Source organism: Pelodiscus sinensis, unplaced genomic scaffold (genome assembly GCF_049634645.1).
Source record: "Pelodiscus sinensis isolate JC-2024 unplaced genomic scaffold, ASM4963464v1 ctg73, whole genome shotgun sequence".
Lineage (NCBI taxonomy): Eukaryota > Metazoa > Chordata > Testudines > Trionychidae > Pelodiscus > Pelodiscus sinensis.
In genome coordinates this window covers 375,942-391,127 of record NW_027465876.1, presented here as the reverse complement: position 1 = coordinate 391,127, position 15,186 = coordinate 375,942, and the positions used below count along the sequence as shown (strand labels likewise).

General features: G+C 58.6%; 1 long non-coding RNA gene across 2 annotated transcripts in view; it reads left to right on the top strand.

Moving 5' to 3' along the window:
• The window catches only part of LOC142824214 (uncharacterized), a 252,464-nt gene that overhangs the window by 131,170 nt on the left and 106,108 nt on the right, over positions 1-15,186 (top strand). The window lies entirely within an intron of this gene.

Sequence of the window (15,186 nt, the reverse complement as noted above, 5' to 3'; positions counted from 1 at the left end):
TAGGGAAATCGGTTTTCCTAATCTCCAACCTAGACCTGGCCCACTGAGAACAGCCTCTCTGGAACCCCCTGTGCAGGTAGAATCTAGAATCCCAGGGTTGGAAGAGCTCTCTGGAGTCACTGAGTCCAACCCCCCTTCAGGGAGTCGCAGGCCGCTCTCAAATCCCCCCTCACGCTGCTCTGCTGCAGACTGAACAAGCCCAAACCCCTCAGCCTCTCCTCACAGGCCATGTGCTCCAGCCCTGAATCATTTCTGTTGCCCTCCGCTGGACCCTCTCTAATGCGTCCACTTCCTTCTCGGGGGGAGGAGGGAGAGGGCATAACTGGAGCAGTGCGTGGGATTCTTCCAGCCCGAGTGCAGGGCTGGGAACGTCCTTGTTCAACCTCATCACATTTCTTTGGCCCAACCCTCAGGACAGGAGGCATCACGTCCAATGATTCCTTAATTACTTGCTCCATTATCTTCCCTGGCACAGCAGTTAAACTGACTGGTCTGTAGTTTCCTGGGTTGTTCTTATTTCCCTTTTTATAGATGGGCACTAGATTTGCCCTTTTCCAGTCCTCTGGAATCTCTCCCATCTCCCATGATTTTCCAAAGGTGATAGCTAGAGGCTCAGATACCTCCTCTATCAGCTCCTTGAGTATTCTAGGTGCATTTCACCAGGCCCTAGTGACTTGCAGGCATCTAACTTTTCTAAGTAATTTTTAATTTGTTCTTTTTTTATTTTATCTTCCAAACCTTCCCCCTTCCCACTAGCATTCACTGTGCTAGGCATTCCTACAGACTTCTCGGTGAAGACCGAAACAAAAAAGAAATCATCTGCAAACACTTGGAAGTGTAAAGAACAAATCACGTCAAACCAATCTGATAGCTTTCTTTGATAGGATAGCGAGTCTTGTGGATATGTTGGATGTGGTTACCTAGACTTTAGTAAGGCGTTTGATACGGTGTCGCATGATATTCTTATCAATAAACTAGGTAAATACAACTCAGATAGGGCTAAGATGGGTGCATAACTGGCTGGGTAACCGTACGCAGAGAGTAGTTATTAATGGTTCACAATCCTGCTGGAAAGGTATAACAAGTGGGGTTCCGCAGGGATCTGTTGTGGGACCGGCTCTGTTCAATATCTGCATCAACCATTTAGATATTGGCATAGAAAGTTCGCTTATTAAGTTTGCAGATGATACCAAGCTGGGAGGGGTTGCGACTGCTCTGGAGGATGGGTCAGAATTCAAAATGACCTGGACAAACTGGAGAAATGGTCAGAGGTAAACAGGATGAGGTTTAATAAAGACAAAGGCGAAGTGCTCCACTTAGGAAGGAACCATCAGTTCACGCATACAGAATGGGAAGGGGCTGTCTAGGAAGGAGTACGGCAGAAAGGGATCTAGGGCTTAGAGTGGACCACAAGCTACATATGAGTCAGCAGTGTGACGCTGTTGCAAAGAAAGCAAACATGATTCTGGGCTGCATGAACAGGTGTGTTGTGAGCAAGACACGAGGAGTCATTCGTCCGCTCTGCTCTGTGCTGGTTAGGCCTCAGGTGGAGTGTTGTGTCCAGTTGTGGGCACCGCATTTCAAGAAAGATGTGGAGAAATTGGAGAGGGTCCAGAGAAGAGCAAGAAGAATGATGAAAGGTCTAGAGAACATGAGCTATGTGGGAAGGCTGAAAGAATTGGGCTTGTTTAGGTTAGAAAAGAGAAGATTGAGGGGGGACGTGTGGCGGCGCGTCGGGCCTCCTGCACCCCGAAATGGCACGAACAGACTCCGCCAGCCAGTGGAACAGAGGGAGTTTATTGCTTCTCCAAGATACAGCCCAGCACAGATGTAATCCGGTTCCAGGCCAGGCCTAAGATGCCTCAGCCCCCCTTGAGATGGGGGAGCCTGGGCCCCTAAACCCCAGCCCATTGCTTAGGCTGCTTCCTCCATGATACCAGACAGAAACTGCCCAACTTCCAGCCCTGCCCCCAGCCAGGGCTGCCCTCTGCCTTCCTCCCATTGTTCCTCTCTCTGGGTGGTACCCGGTTGACCAGGTCACCTCTCTGTCCCATCAGCTACTCTGCTGGGCCGTGGTACAGACAGCAGCCAGTGGGGTCACCCACAGCCCCAGCCCAGCACCCAGCAAGGTACCCGCACGACATCACAACGTGATAGCAGTTTTCAGGTATCTAAAAGGGTGTGTGACCAGGCCCTGAGGGGGCGTTCACTGTCAGCCTCAACCAGTGCGCTAGCCGGTCCGTCGCCCTGGCCACTTCTGTCCCTTTTCTAAAGTCTTTGTAGCGACTTCCCCCCGTAGATTCGCTTTATCTCCAATTGCCGTTGGGAATGTCAGTCCCAAATTCCCAGTCGCCAGTATCGGTAGTTTCTGGCGATGGGGAGAAGGGGTCCGGGCCCGCTCTCACTCACAGGCCCCAGCCCAGGGCCCTAAGGACAGAGAGGGTCTGTCTACACTACAAAGTTAATTCGAACTAACAGACGTTAGTTCGAATTAACTTTGCTAGGCGCTACGCATACAAACTGCTAGTTCGAACTTAATTCAAACTAGCGGAGCGCTTAATTCGAACTAGGGAAACCTCATTCCACGAGGACTAAGCCTAGTTCCAATTAACTAGTTCGAATTAAGGGCTGCGTAGCCCTCCCCAGCTTGCCCTGGTGGCCACTCTTCCGGAAGGGGCATGGTAATTTTTGAAATTGCAATAGGGAAATCCGCGGGGGATTTAAATATCCCCCGCAGCATTTAAATAAAAATGTCCGCCGCTTTTTTCCGGCTTTTAGAAAAGCCGGAAAAGAGCGTCTACACTGGGCCCGATCCTCCGGAAAAAGCACCCTTTTCCGGAGGATCTTATTCCTACTTTGAAGTAGGGCCTCATCCTCCCTGATTGGATCCACCTCGTCATCTCCAGCCTGATCCTGGCCTGCATATTTATACCTGCCCCTGGAAATTTCCACTACATGCATCTGACGAAGTGGGTCTTTGCCCACGAAAGCTTCTGCTCCAACACTTCAGTTAGTCTATAAGGTGCCACAGGATCCTCGCCGCTTTTGCAGATTCAGACTAACACGGCTCCCCCTCTGATACTTGACATCATTAGTGAAGATGTTGAACTAAACTAGCCCCAGGATCAACCTCCGGGGCACTCCGCTTGGTACCAGCCTCCAGCCAGACACTGAGCTGTTGAGCACAACTCGTTGAGTCTGACAATCTAGCCAGCTTTTTCTCCTCCTTACAGTCCACGTAGCCAATCCAGACGTCCTTAACTTACTGGCAAGAGCACCGTGGGAGAACGTATTAAAGCTTTGCGAAAGTCGAGGGAAAGTCGCCTACCACTTTCGCCACGTCCACTGGCCCAGTTATCTCGTCACAGAAGGCAATCAGGTTGGTCAGGCAGGACTTGCCCTGGGTGACTCTGTTGACTGTTCTTGATCACTTTCCTCTCCTGCAAGTGTTTCAAAATGGACTTCTTGAGGACCTGCTCCGTGATTTTCCGGGGACTGAGGTGAGGCCGACTGGTCTGTAGTTCCCTGGATCGTCCTTCTTCCCTTTTGTAAGGGAGGGGGTGGCCTCAAAAGTCTGTCTCCGACCTACTTTGCTTCACCCTGTTATTCTCAGTACCTCTTCCACTGTCCCATGGAGCACCTGAAGCCTCCCTGGGATGCCTGGTGTTCAGGTAGTTCACATGGCCTCTCCATCAGCTCCCCTGCCCCTGAGCTGTTCCCGATCTACATGGAGCAGGTTTTGCCTTCTCAGTGTCTCCTGACAGCCCAGCCCCGATGGTTCCTCTGCCACTGCTCCCTCAGTTGTCACCTCGCTGGGCCTGAGGCAGGAGGGTTTGGGACATTTCTTGCACACCTCTCTCAGCGCTACCATCCTGCACCGCTGCAGTTCTGGTCTGGAGAGCATAGGTCCATGCACATCTGTGGTCACTGCTCAGCACTGGTAGCCACATGTTACAAAGGGGGAAGAAAACTATAGAGGGGCAGAAACTAGCTGCAGAAATTATCCCCGAACACAGAACTGTCCCTGGAAAACAGGGCTGGCGACAGACTTGGCCAGGCCTTGGGCGAGGTGGGTGATGTCTTGGTTCCGGGGTACCCGGAAGGGACACAGCCTCACAGGGAAGGGGTGGGGCTCGGGACTAGCCTCCCCGACCCAGCCCTCAGCACGACTCGGACCACACGATTTAAAGCACTCAGGCCAGCTGCCGCCTTTGCCCCTCACGTCAACAGCCCAGCTAGAAAGAAATGCCGCACAGGGAGCCACTGATGGGACCCGCTCCCCTGTCTAAAGGGACTGGACTGAATATCAAAGCCTGTTCAGAGAGGCTGAAAAACTGGCCGGCACTAAAGGGCCCTTTTCTCTGCAGAAAGGCAAACCAACAGGCAGCAGCTGTAAGCTACAGGAAGACACATGCAGATTGCAAGCCGGGCGGATGTGAACAGTGGCGAGGGCTACTCTTTGGCACAAAGGGTGGGTTCTCCGTTCCTGCAAGAGGCTTTCGTCCAGCCTGAGGTCTGGGGCTCAGCGCAGGAGTAGCTGGGGGCTGGCTTCTCAGGAAGTCGGACTAGATCGAATAGTCCCTCTGGGCTCAGTACTGGCTCCTGCAGCCAGAGGGTTAATTGTTACTGACTGGCATTTCAGTAGAAGGAGTGAGGGTTGGGATGTGTCAGGCTGACAGGGAGATACAGGTGGCACCAATCAAATCCGGGATTCTCTGGTCCAGCAACATCCGTGGTCTGGCATGACCTTGGCTATTCCAGTACCAGAGAGTCCCAATGCGATACAGGGCAGCGGGGGCTCAGGAGCTGGCCGGCGGCTCAGCTGGGGTACAAAGGGGGGGACAGTGAGCAGGACCATGGGGCTCATCTGGGGTGCAAAGGGGGAACAGTGAGCAGGCGCAGGGCTCATCTGGGGTGCAAAGGGGGAACAGTGAGCAGGCGCAGGGCTCATCTGGGATGCAAAGGGGGAACAGTGAGCAGGCGTGTGGGGCCCAGCTGGGGTGCAAAGGGGGGAACAGTGAGCAGGCGTGTGGGGCTCAGCTGGGGTGCAAAGGGGGAACAGTGAGCAGGCGCAGGGCTCATCTGGGATGCAAAGGGGGAACAGTGAGCAGGCGCAAGGCTCAGCTGGGGTGCAAAGGGGGAACAGTGAGCAGGCGCAAGGCTCAGCTGGGGTGCAAAGGGGGGAACAGTGAGCAGGCGTGTGGGGCCCAGCTGGGGTGCAAAGGGGGGAATAGTGAGCAGGCGTGTGGGGCCCAGCTGGGGTGCAAAGGGGGGAACAGTGAGCAGGCGCAGGGCTCATCTGGGGTGCAAAGGGGGGAACAGTGAGCAGGCGCAAGGCTCAGCTGGGGTGCAAAGGGGGAACAGTGAGCAGGCGCAAGGCTCAGCTGGGATGCAAAGGGGGAACAGTGAGCAGGCGCAGGGCTCATCTGGGATGCAAAGGGGGGAACAGTGAGCAGGCGCAAGGCTCAGCTGGGGTGCAAAGGGGGAACAGTGAGCAGGCATGTGGGGCCCAGCTGGGGTGCAAAGGGGGGAATAGTGAGCAGGCGTGTGGGGCCCAGCTGGGGTGCAAAGGGGGGAACAGTGAGCAGGCATGTGGGGCCCAGCTGGGCTGCAAAGGGGGGAACAGTGAGCAGGCATGTGGGGCCCAGCTGGGGTGCAAAGGGGGAACAGTGAGCAGGCATGTGGGGCCCAGCTGGGCTGCAAAGGGGGAACAGTGAGCAGGCGCAAGGCTCAGCTGGGGTGCAAAGGGGGAACAGTGAGCAGGTGCAAGGCTCAGCTGGGGTGCAAAGGGGGAACAGTGAGCAGGCGCAAGGCTCAGCTGGGGTGCAAAGGGGGAACAGTGAGCAGGCGCAGGGCTCATCTGGGATGCAAAGGGGGGAACAGTGAGCAGGCGCAAGGCTCAGCTGGGGTGCAAAGGGGGAACAGTGAGCAGGCGCAGGGCTCAGCTGGGGTGCAAAGGGGGAACAGTGAGCAGGCGCAAGGCTCAGCTGGGGTGCAAAGGGGGAACAGTGAGCAGGCGCAAGGCTCAGCTGGGGTGCAAAGGGGGAACAGTGAGCAGGCGCAAGGCTCAGCTGGGGTGCAAAGGGGGAACAGTGAGCAGGCGCAGGGCTCATCTGGGATGCAAAGGGGGGAACAGTGAGCAGGCGCAAGGCTCAGCTGGGGTGCAAAGGGGGAACAGTGAGCAGGCATGTGGGGCCCAGCTGGGGTGCAAAGGGGGGAATAGTGAGCAGGCGTGTGGGGCCCAGCTGGGGTGCAAAGGGGGGAACAGTGAGCAGGCATGTGGGGCCCAGCTGGGCTGCAAAGGGGGGAACAGTGAGCAGGCATGTGGGGCCCAGCTGGGGTGCAAAGGGGGAACAGTGAGCAGGCATGTGGGGCCCAGCTGGGCTGCAAAGGGGGAACAGTGAGCAGGCGCAAGGCTCAGCTGGGGTGCAAAGGGGGAACAGTGAGCAGGCGCAAGGCTCAGCTGGGCTGCAAAGGGGGAACAGTGAGCAGGCGCAGGGCTCATCTGGGATGCAAAGGGGGAACAGTGAGCAGGCGCAAGGCTCAGCTGGGGTGCAAAGGGGGAACAGTGAGCAGGCGCAAGGCTCAGCTGGGGTGCAAAGGGGGGAACAGTGAGCAGGCATGTGGGGCCCAGCTGGGGTGCAAAGGGGGAACAGTGAGCAGGCATGTGGGGCCCAGCTGGGGTGCAAAGGGGGAACAGTGAGCAGGCATGTGGGGCCCAGCTGGGGTGCAAAGGGGGAACAGTGAGCAGGCATGTGGGGCCCTGCTGGGGTTCAAAGGGGGGAATAGTGAGCAGGCGTGTGGGGCCCAGCTGGGGTGCAAAGGGGGAACAGTGAGCAAGCATGTGGGGCCCAGCTGGGGTGCAAAGGGGGAACAGTGAGCAGGCGCATGGGGCTCAGCTGGGGTGCAAAGGGGGAACAGTGAGCAGGCGTGTGGGGCCCAGCTGGGTTGCAAAGGGGGGAACAGTGAGCAGGCATGTGGGGCCCAGCTGGGGTGCAAAGGGGGAACAGTGAGCAGGCATGTGGGGCCCAGCTGGGGTGCAAAGGGGGGAACAGTGAGCAGGCGTGTGGGGCCCAGCTGGGGTGCAAAGGGGGGGAATAGTGAGCAGGCATGTGGGGCCCAGCTGGGGTGCAAAGGGGGGAACAGTGAGCAGGCGTGTGGGGCCCAGCTGGGGTGCAAAGGGGGGGAATAGTGAGCAGGCGTGTGGGGCCCAGCTGGGGTGCAAAGGGGGGGAATAGTGAGCCGGTGTGTGGGGCCCAGCTGGGGTGCAAAGGGGGGAACAGTGAGCAGGCGTGTGGGGCCCAGCTGGGGTGCAAAGGGGGGGAATAGTGAGCAGGCGTGTGGGGCCCAGCTGGGGTGCAAAGGGGGGAACAGTGAGCAGGCGTGTGGGGCCCAGCTGGGATGCAAAGGGGGGAATAGTGAGCAGGCATGTGGGGCCCAGCTGGGGTGCAAAGGGGGGAACAGTGAGCAGGCGCATGGGGCTCAGCTGGGCTGCAAAGGGGGGGAATAGTGAGCAGGCGTGTGGGGCTCAGCTGGGGTGCAAAGGGGGGAATAGTGAGCAGGCGTGTGGGGCTCAGCTGGGGTGCAAAGGGGGGAACAGTGAGCAGGCGTGTGGGGCCCAGCTGGGGTGCAAAGGGGGAACAGTGAGCAGGCATGTGGGGCCCAGCTGGGGTGCAAAGGGGGGAACAGTGAGCAGGCGTGTGGGGCCCAGCTGGGATGCAAAGGGGGGAATAGTGAGCAGGCGTGTGGGGCCCAGCTGGGGTGCAAAGGGGGGAACAGTGAGCAGGCGCATGGGGCTCAGCTGGGCTGCAAAGGGGGGGAATAGTGAGCCGGTGTGTGGGGCCCAGCTGGGGTGCAAAGGGGGGGAATAGTGAGCAGGCGTGTGGGGCCCAGCTGGGGTGCAAAGGGGGGGAATAGTGAGCAGGCGTGTGGGGCCCAGCTGGGGTGCAAAGGGGGGAATAGTGAGCCGGTGTGTGGGGCCCAGCTGGGGTGCAAAGGGGGGGAATAGTGAGCCGGTGTGTGGGGCCCAGCTGGGGTGCAAAAGGGGGGAATAGTGAGCCGGTGTGTGGGGCCCAGCTGGGGTGCAAAAGGGGGGAATAGTGAGCCGGTGTGTGGGGCCCAGCTGGGGTGCAAAAGGGGGGAATAGTGAGCCGGTGTGTGGGGCCCAGCTGGGGTGCAAAAGGGGAGAACAGTGAACAGGCGTGTGTCTCAGCTGGCTTCCAGAAGATGGTGTGCAGCTCAGCTGGCTGCAGGGGAGCACCAGGAGCCAGGTAGCTGGGCTGCGGTGAGGGGCGTCGCGAGGGGGGCAGTTGCCCCCGGACTCCACGTTCGGGCGAGCTCAGGGAGAACGGTGTAGGCGGCTCTGACATGGCCGCTGTGCTGCGGTGGGGCTTGGCATTCCCAGATCCGCTCCGGCTGTTCTCCCTGCGCTCACCCTAGCGTGGCACCCAGGGGCATCTGTCCCTCCACCCCACCCCACCCTCCCTTGCTACTGCCCTGGCTGTGGGAGGGAGCCAGGAAGCGAGGAGAGGAGTGACGGGGGGCCCTGAAAAGACCTCCCTGGTCCAGAAAAATCCCTCATCCGGGAGCAGTCAGTTCCCGAGGATGTTGGACCAGGGAGGTCCCACCTGTAGTTCCCGTAGCTGGCCCAATGGATATTGACGCAAAGGGCGAGCGCAGGGCCGCCAGGGGGCCCTCTAACCTCACCGCTGGTGGCAGGGAATTCAAGTGACACCAATTCCCGGAGGGGGGTTTGCAGCCCAGCCAGGGGTCACCTGTAATCCAGACAGTGGCAGGGGAGAGTCTCTCTTAGCCAGCCCTGCCAGGATTAGCCAGGGGTCACCTGCAATCCAGACAGTGGCAGGGGAGAGTCTCTCTTAGCCAGCCCTGCCAGGATTAGCCAGGGGTCACCTGCAATCCAGACAGTGGCAGGGGAGAGTCTCTCTTAGCCAGCCCTGCCGGGATTAGCCAGGGGTCACCTGCAATCCAGACAGTGGCAGGGGAGAGTCTCTCTTAGCCAGCCCTGCCAGGATTAGCCAGGGGTCACCTGCAATCCAGACAGTGGCAGGGGAGAGTCTCTCTTAGCCAGCCCTGCCAGGATTAGCCAGGGGTCACCTGCAATCCAGACAGTGGCAGGGGAGAGTCTCTCTTAGCCAGCCCTGCCAGGATTAGCCAGGGGTCACCTGCAATCCAGGCAGTGGCAGGGGAGAGTCTCTCTTAGCCAGCCCTGCCGGGATTAGCCAGGGGTCACCTGCAATCCAGACAGTGGCAGGGGAGAGTCTCTCTTAGCCAGCCCTGCCGGGATTAGCCAGGGGTCACCTGCAATCCAGACAGTGGCAGGGGAGAGTCTCTCTTAGCCAGCCCTGCCGGGATTAGCCAGGGGTCACCTGCAATCCAGACAGTGGCAGGGGAGAGTCTCTCTTAGCCAGCCCTGCCAGGATTAGCCAGGGGTCACCTGCAATCCAGACAGTGGCAGGGGAGAGTCTCTCTTAGCCAGCCCTGCCGGGATTAGCCAGGGGTCACCTGCAATCCAGACAGTGGCAGGGGAGAGTCTCTCTTAGCCAGCCCTGCCAGGATTAGCCAGGGGTCACCTGCAATCCAGACAGTGGCAGGGGAGAGTCTCTCTTAGCCAGCCCTGCCAGGATTAGCCAGGGGTCACCTGCAATCCAGACAGTGGCAGGGGAGAGTCTCTCTTAGCCAGCCCTGCCAGGATTAGCCAGGGGTCACCTGCAATCCAGGCAGTGGCAGGGGAGAGTCTCTCTTAGCCAGCCCTGCCGGGATTAGCCAGGGGTCACCTGCAATCCAGACAGTGGCAGGGGAGAGTCTCTCTTAGCCAGCCCTGCCGGGATTAGCCAGGGGTCACCTGCAATCCAGACAGTGGCAGGGGAGAGTCTCTCTTAGCCAGCCCTGCCGGGATTAGCCAGGGGTCACCTGCAATCCAGACAGTGGCAGGGGAGAGTCTCTCTTAGCCAGCCCTGCCAGGATTAGCCAGGGGTCACCTGCAATCCAGACAGTGGCAGGGGAGAGTCTCTCTTAGCCAGCCCTGCCGGGATTAGCCAGGGGTCACCTGCAATCCAGACAGTGGCAGGGGAGAGTCTCTCTTAGCCAGCCCTGCCGGGATTAGCCAGGGGTCACCTGCAAACCAGACAGTGACGCGGGAGAGTCTCTCTTAGCCAGCCCTGCCGGGATTAGCCAGGGGTCACCTGCAATCCAGACAGTGGCAGGGGAGAGTCTCTCTTAGCCAGCCCTGCCAGGATTAGCCAGGGGTCACCTGCAATCCAGACAGTGACGCGGGAGAGTCTCTCTTAGCCAGCCCTGCCAGGATTAGCCAGGGGTCACCTGCAATCCAGACAGTGGCAGGGGAGAGTCTCTCTTAGCCAGCCCTGCCGGGATTAGCCAGGGGTCACCTGCAATCCAGACAGTGGCAGGGGAGAGTCTCTCTTAGCCAGCCCTGCCAGGATTAGCCAGGGGTCACCTGCAATCCAGACAGTGGCAGGGGAGAGTCTCTCTTAGCCAGCCCTGCCGGGATTAGCCAGGGGTCACCTGCAATCCAGACAGTGGCAGGGGAGAGTCTCTCTTAGCCAGCCCTGCCGGGATTAGCCAGGGGTCACCTGCAATCCAGACAGTGGCAGGGGAGAGTCTCTCTTAGCCAGCCCTGCCGGGATTAGCCAGGGGTCACCTGCAATCCAGACAGTGACACGGGAGAGTCTCTCTTAGCCAGCCCTGCCAGGATTAGCCAGGGGTCACCTGCAATCCAGACAGTGGCAGGGGAGAGTCTCTCTTAGCCAGCCCTGCCAGGATTAGCCAGGGGTCACCTGCAATCCAGACAGTGGCAGGGGAGAGTCTCTCTTAGCCATCCCTGCCGGGATTAGCCAGGGGTCACCTGCAATCCAGACAGTGACGCGGGAGAGTCTCTCTTAGCCAGCCCTGCCGGGATTAGCCAGGGGTCACCTGCAATCCAGACAGTGACGCGGGAGAGTCTCTCTTAGCCAGCCCTGCCAGGATTAGCCAGGGGTCACCTGCAATCCAGACAGTGACGCGGGAGAGTCTCTCTTAGCCAGCCCTGCCAGGATTAGCCAGGGGTCACCTGCAATCCAGACAGTGGCAGGGGAGAGTCTCTCTTAGCCAGCCCTGCCACGATTAGCCAGGGGTCACCTGCAGTCCAGACAGTGGCGCGGGAGAGTCTCTCTTAGCCAGCCCTGGACTACACGTGGAGGAGCTGTGTCACCCCGTCACCGTGGCCCCACTCCCAGGCTAGATGCTGTGTGGAGGGAAGCGCTTCTGCCTTCCTGGGTGGCAGACACGTGCTGCCAGGACCAGCCCTTAGGGACCCACCACGGGACGGTCTCGTGGCCCTGCTGCATGCAGGAACTGCAGGGTGGTGAGGCTGGGTTTGCGGCAGCCAATGCTCCTGCATTGCAAGGGACGTCCCTTCGTCTTCATGTCTGTCCAGGAGATGCTGGGTGCGGTGAGGCCCCTGGCAAGTGGAGGCGAGTGCTGCTCGTGATGATTGTTAATGAGGGTGACGCGATCCCAAGGAGCAGGGGAGGGGCTAGGAAAACAGTGTCAGTCCCTAACCACAAGTGACTGGAGAGGCCTGGCGCTAAGCAGGCTGGGGCATGGTCACGCAGCTTCTCCACTGCTATAAATCACTGAGCATCTGTGAAGTCCTTGGCCCTCCTGCATTGGCCCAGCAGTGACCCGCACTCCTGTTTTAAACGGCTTTAAAGCTGGTTAATAAATGACCAGGAGCAAATATTGCAAAAGTCCCGATCACAGTGACCTTGGGGGCAGGAGTTTGGCTCCCAGCAACTTGCCTGCTCATCCCTTTGCTACTTAAATCAATAGCCCTTTGGACCCCCGTGGTGGGCAGCCTACAGGGACTGCCCAGGAAGCTTTAATTCCATGAGAAAGGCCTTGTCTTCACCCGCAAGCTCTGCCTGTTTCATTAAAGCCCTGATGCCGTGTGTCCACACTGTGCTCCTTGTGATAGTGGAGCATGTGACGGCGCCTTGGGGAGCCCCCGACCCTGCACCCCGTCCGCAGCCAGAGGGGACCCTCAGCCGGCCAGTCGAGTGGAAGGTTTGATTGGTTCTCAGGGACACGGCGCAGCACAGGAGCGATGTCAGCACAGGCACTGAGAGCAGACAGGCTTACTCCTCTGGGGGGTTCCCAGGCCCTGCACCCTGCTTCCTGCTCCCAGTCTCCTCTCATCCGTGCCAATGTAGACGCGCTTTTCCGCAAAAAAGCCCCGGTCGTCATTTTCGCGATCGGGGCTTTTTTGCGGAAAAGAAATCTGGGCTGTCGACACTGGCCCTTTTCCGGAACAGGACTTTTGCCCGAATGAAAGCAGCATAGTTTTTCCGGAAAAGCACTGATGATTTTACATGAGATGGTCAGTGCTTTTCCGGAAATTCAAGGGCCAGTGTAGACAGCTGGCAAGTTATTCCGGAAAAGCGGCTGATTTTCCGGAATAAGTGGCCAGTGTAGACACAGCCTGTCTCTCTCTGGGGACAGGGCTGTCTCAGGCTGGCCCTCAGGTGTCTGCAGCCAACACACCTGGGTGAGTCATCGGGGATCCCACATCACATCACACAGCCAGGCAGAAACACAAGGTACAAAGCAGACAGCTCCCCTATACCACAGAGCACGTCCACATTAGCAGCTCTTGCAACGGCACAGAGAGCAGTGCATTGTGGGTAGCTATCCCACTGGGCAACTGGCTGCTGGGGACTTTGGGCCAGGCAGCACCACGGTCCAGGTTCCCACGGTCCATCGTATTGCATTGACAGCGGCTTTGCGGGGGGGGGACTGTGTGCTTCGGGGAGCGTCCGCATGCGCTGTCTTGTACATTCAGACAGCAGCAGGAAACAACCCGCCTCGAGGGTGGGGAAGGAGACACCCCGACATCAGCCCTTCCCGCCCAGCACATTCTCTCCCTGGCGGGTTTGCCTGCGCAGCCTGAAGAGAGCTCCGGAAGGGGACAGGCACATGCCTGCAGGGAGCCAGTCTTGCTTTAAAGAAGGACGAAGCCGCCACTTGAGCGATTATGGGCATTTGGAAAGCCGCTTACCAGGCAGAGAGCAATGGAAGGGTTGGCACTGGCAGGGAGGGGGCTGACAGAATTGCGGGTCCCCAGCTCTATGCGTCTCGAAAGAGCGGGGCCTTGGGTGCAAGGGGCAGGGTCTGGCCTTCCCCCACCAGCCCTTTAGCGCCACTCAGGGAGCTCCAGCAGCAATTTAAAGGGTCTGCAGCTCTGGACAGGAATTGCCAGGCCCTGGGGCAGCTGCCAGCCTGACACTGGCACCCTAGCCTTGCCCCCTCCCGACGCAAGAAGCCTGTATCCTGGAAGGGGGAGGGGGATTAAACTCGGCGGGGCAGCCTGAGGGACGCCTCTCCTCCCCCCCCAGCAGGAAGCCAGAGCTAGTGCTCCAGCGTGTAGCTGCGTGGCTAAGGCTGGAGCGGCAGCTGCGAGGGAGGCTGAGCTCCTGCCCTGCATGCCACCGGAAATTGGCTCGTGGCCACTTGTGGCACGCGTGCTGGGGGTTGCCGACGTGTGTTCTAAAGGAATATACACGGGCAGTGCCTCCACTGGGCTGGCCCTGTACACACTCAATGGTGCGCCCTGGGAGCCTCCAGGAATAAACTGCTTCCAGTAATAATCTGGCTCTAACTCCAAACCAACAATTATGCATAAGATGCATCTAATTGATTAAACGAGGATTAACACACCTTTACTTAAGCACTTAAAGAAACAGGGTTTAACAGACTAACACTGCACGAAACCCGTTAGCAAAGTGCACAGAAATAAATGACACGTGTCTAACGGGCATTTACCCCGAGTGTGCATTCCTCTGGCGCCAGAGTCCTGGACGCCTGCTTGCCGGGCTGCAGCTGGAGTGGAGACAGTGCCCGGCAGGTTGTGTGTGTCAGTCCCAGCAGGCAGCCAGCAGCACAATCCCTCTGGCACTGGAGCAGGGCCCCACCAAATGCCAGCAGCTCTGGTGCCCTGGGCTGGTCACTCGGCCTGTCAGTCTGTTTGCTGGGCTCTGTCCCAGGCAGCACTCCCCCAAACAGCCAGTTACTCACAGTACCTTCTATGCAGAGTTCTGCAGGCCCTTCCTGGCCACTGGCACTGCCTTCCAGGGACAATCACCAGCACCCCCTGGAGCAGCCTGCTAGAGCCAAGCCTCAGCAGGCTCTAGGTTCCAGCAGCAGCTCCTGGCCTGGAAAAGGCTCCACACCAGGAATCTGGCTCCTCTAACCAACCTAGAGCCCTCCTCCCCCTACTCTCCCTCCACTGCTTGGAAGAGAGCAACAGTTCCCTCCTTTTTCCCAAGGCATCCTGGGAGATGTAGTCTCTAGGGTTAGATTGCAGCATGCAGGAACCTCCCAGTAAAAGTCAGAGGCTCCATTAGTAAAGGGAGCCTAATGAGCGTTGCCTTTTGGATACAGGTGGGAGCTCTAGGGAAAGGGTGTGTGAATGGGGATGGTGTTTGCACGAGGTGTGCAGCACAGGACACGTGTGTCTGCTGAGCAAGAGCCCCAGGCATGCTGAAGAGCTGTGCAGGGGACACCTCCCTGCTGGGTGTTGCTTTCACCAGTAAATTCCTCCATGCATGTGCAGGAGCTCAGTAGGATTGTCCCCCCGCATCTGCTGGGGCCAAGCCGATGGCGGCGGCGATGGAGCAGTGCCCACTGACACAATGGCCCTGCGCTGCTGGAGAAGAGGCACAAACAGGCAGGCACTGGAGGGTCCCAGCAATGTGCCTGGGACCCAGCAGGGAGATGTAGCTCTGCCTGTCACCCTCCCTAGGACTCCACTGCGCTGCAGCTTTGCATGTGGCCAGCCGAGCAGGGCGCAGCAAAAGGAAGAAGAATTACACAGGTGCACAGCAGCTCCTCGGGACACCCGCCAGTCTGAAAAGGGAGAAGAATTACACAGGTGCACAGCAGCTCCTCGGGACACCTGCCAGTCTCAAAAGGGAGAAGAATTACACAGGTGCACAGCAGCCCCTCGGGACACCCGCCAGTCTCAAAAGGGAGAAGAATTACACAGGTGCACAGCAGCTCCTCGGGACACCTGCCAGTCTCAAAAGGGAGAAGAATTACACAGGTGCACAGCAGCTCCTCGGGACACCTGCCAGTCTCAAAAGGGAGAAGAATTACACAGGTGCACAGCAGCTC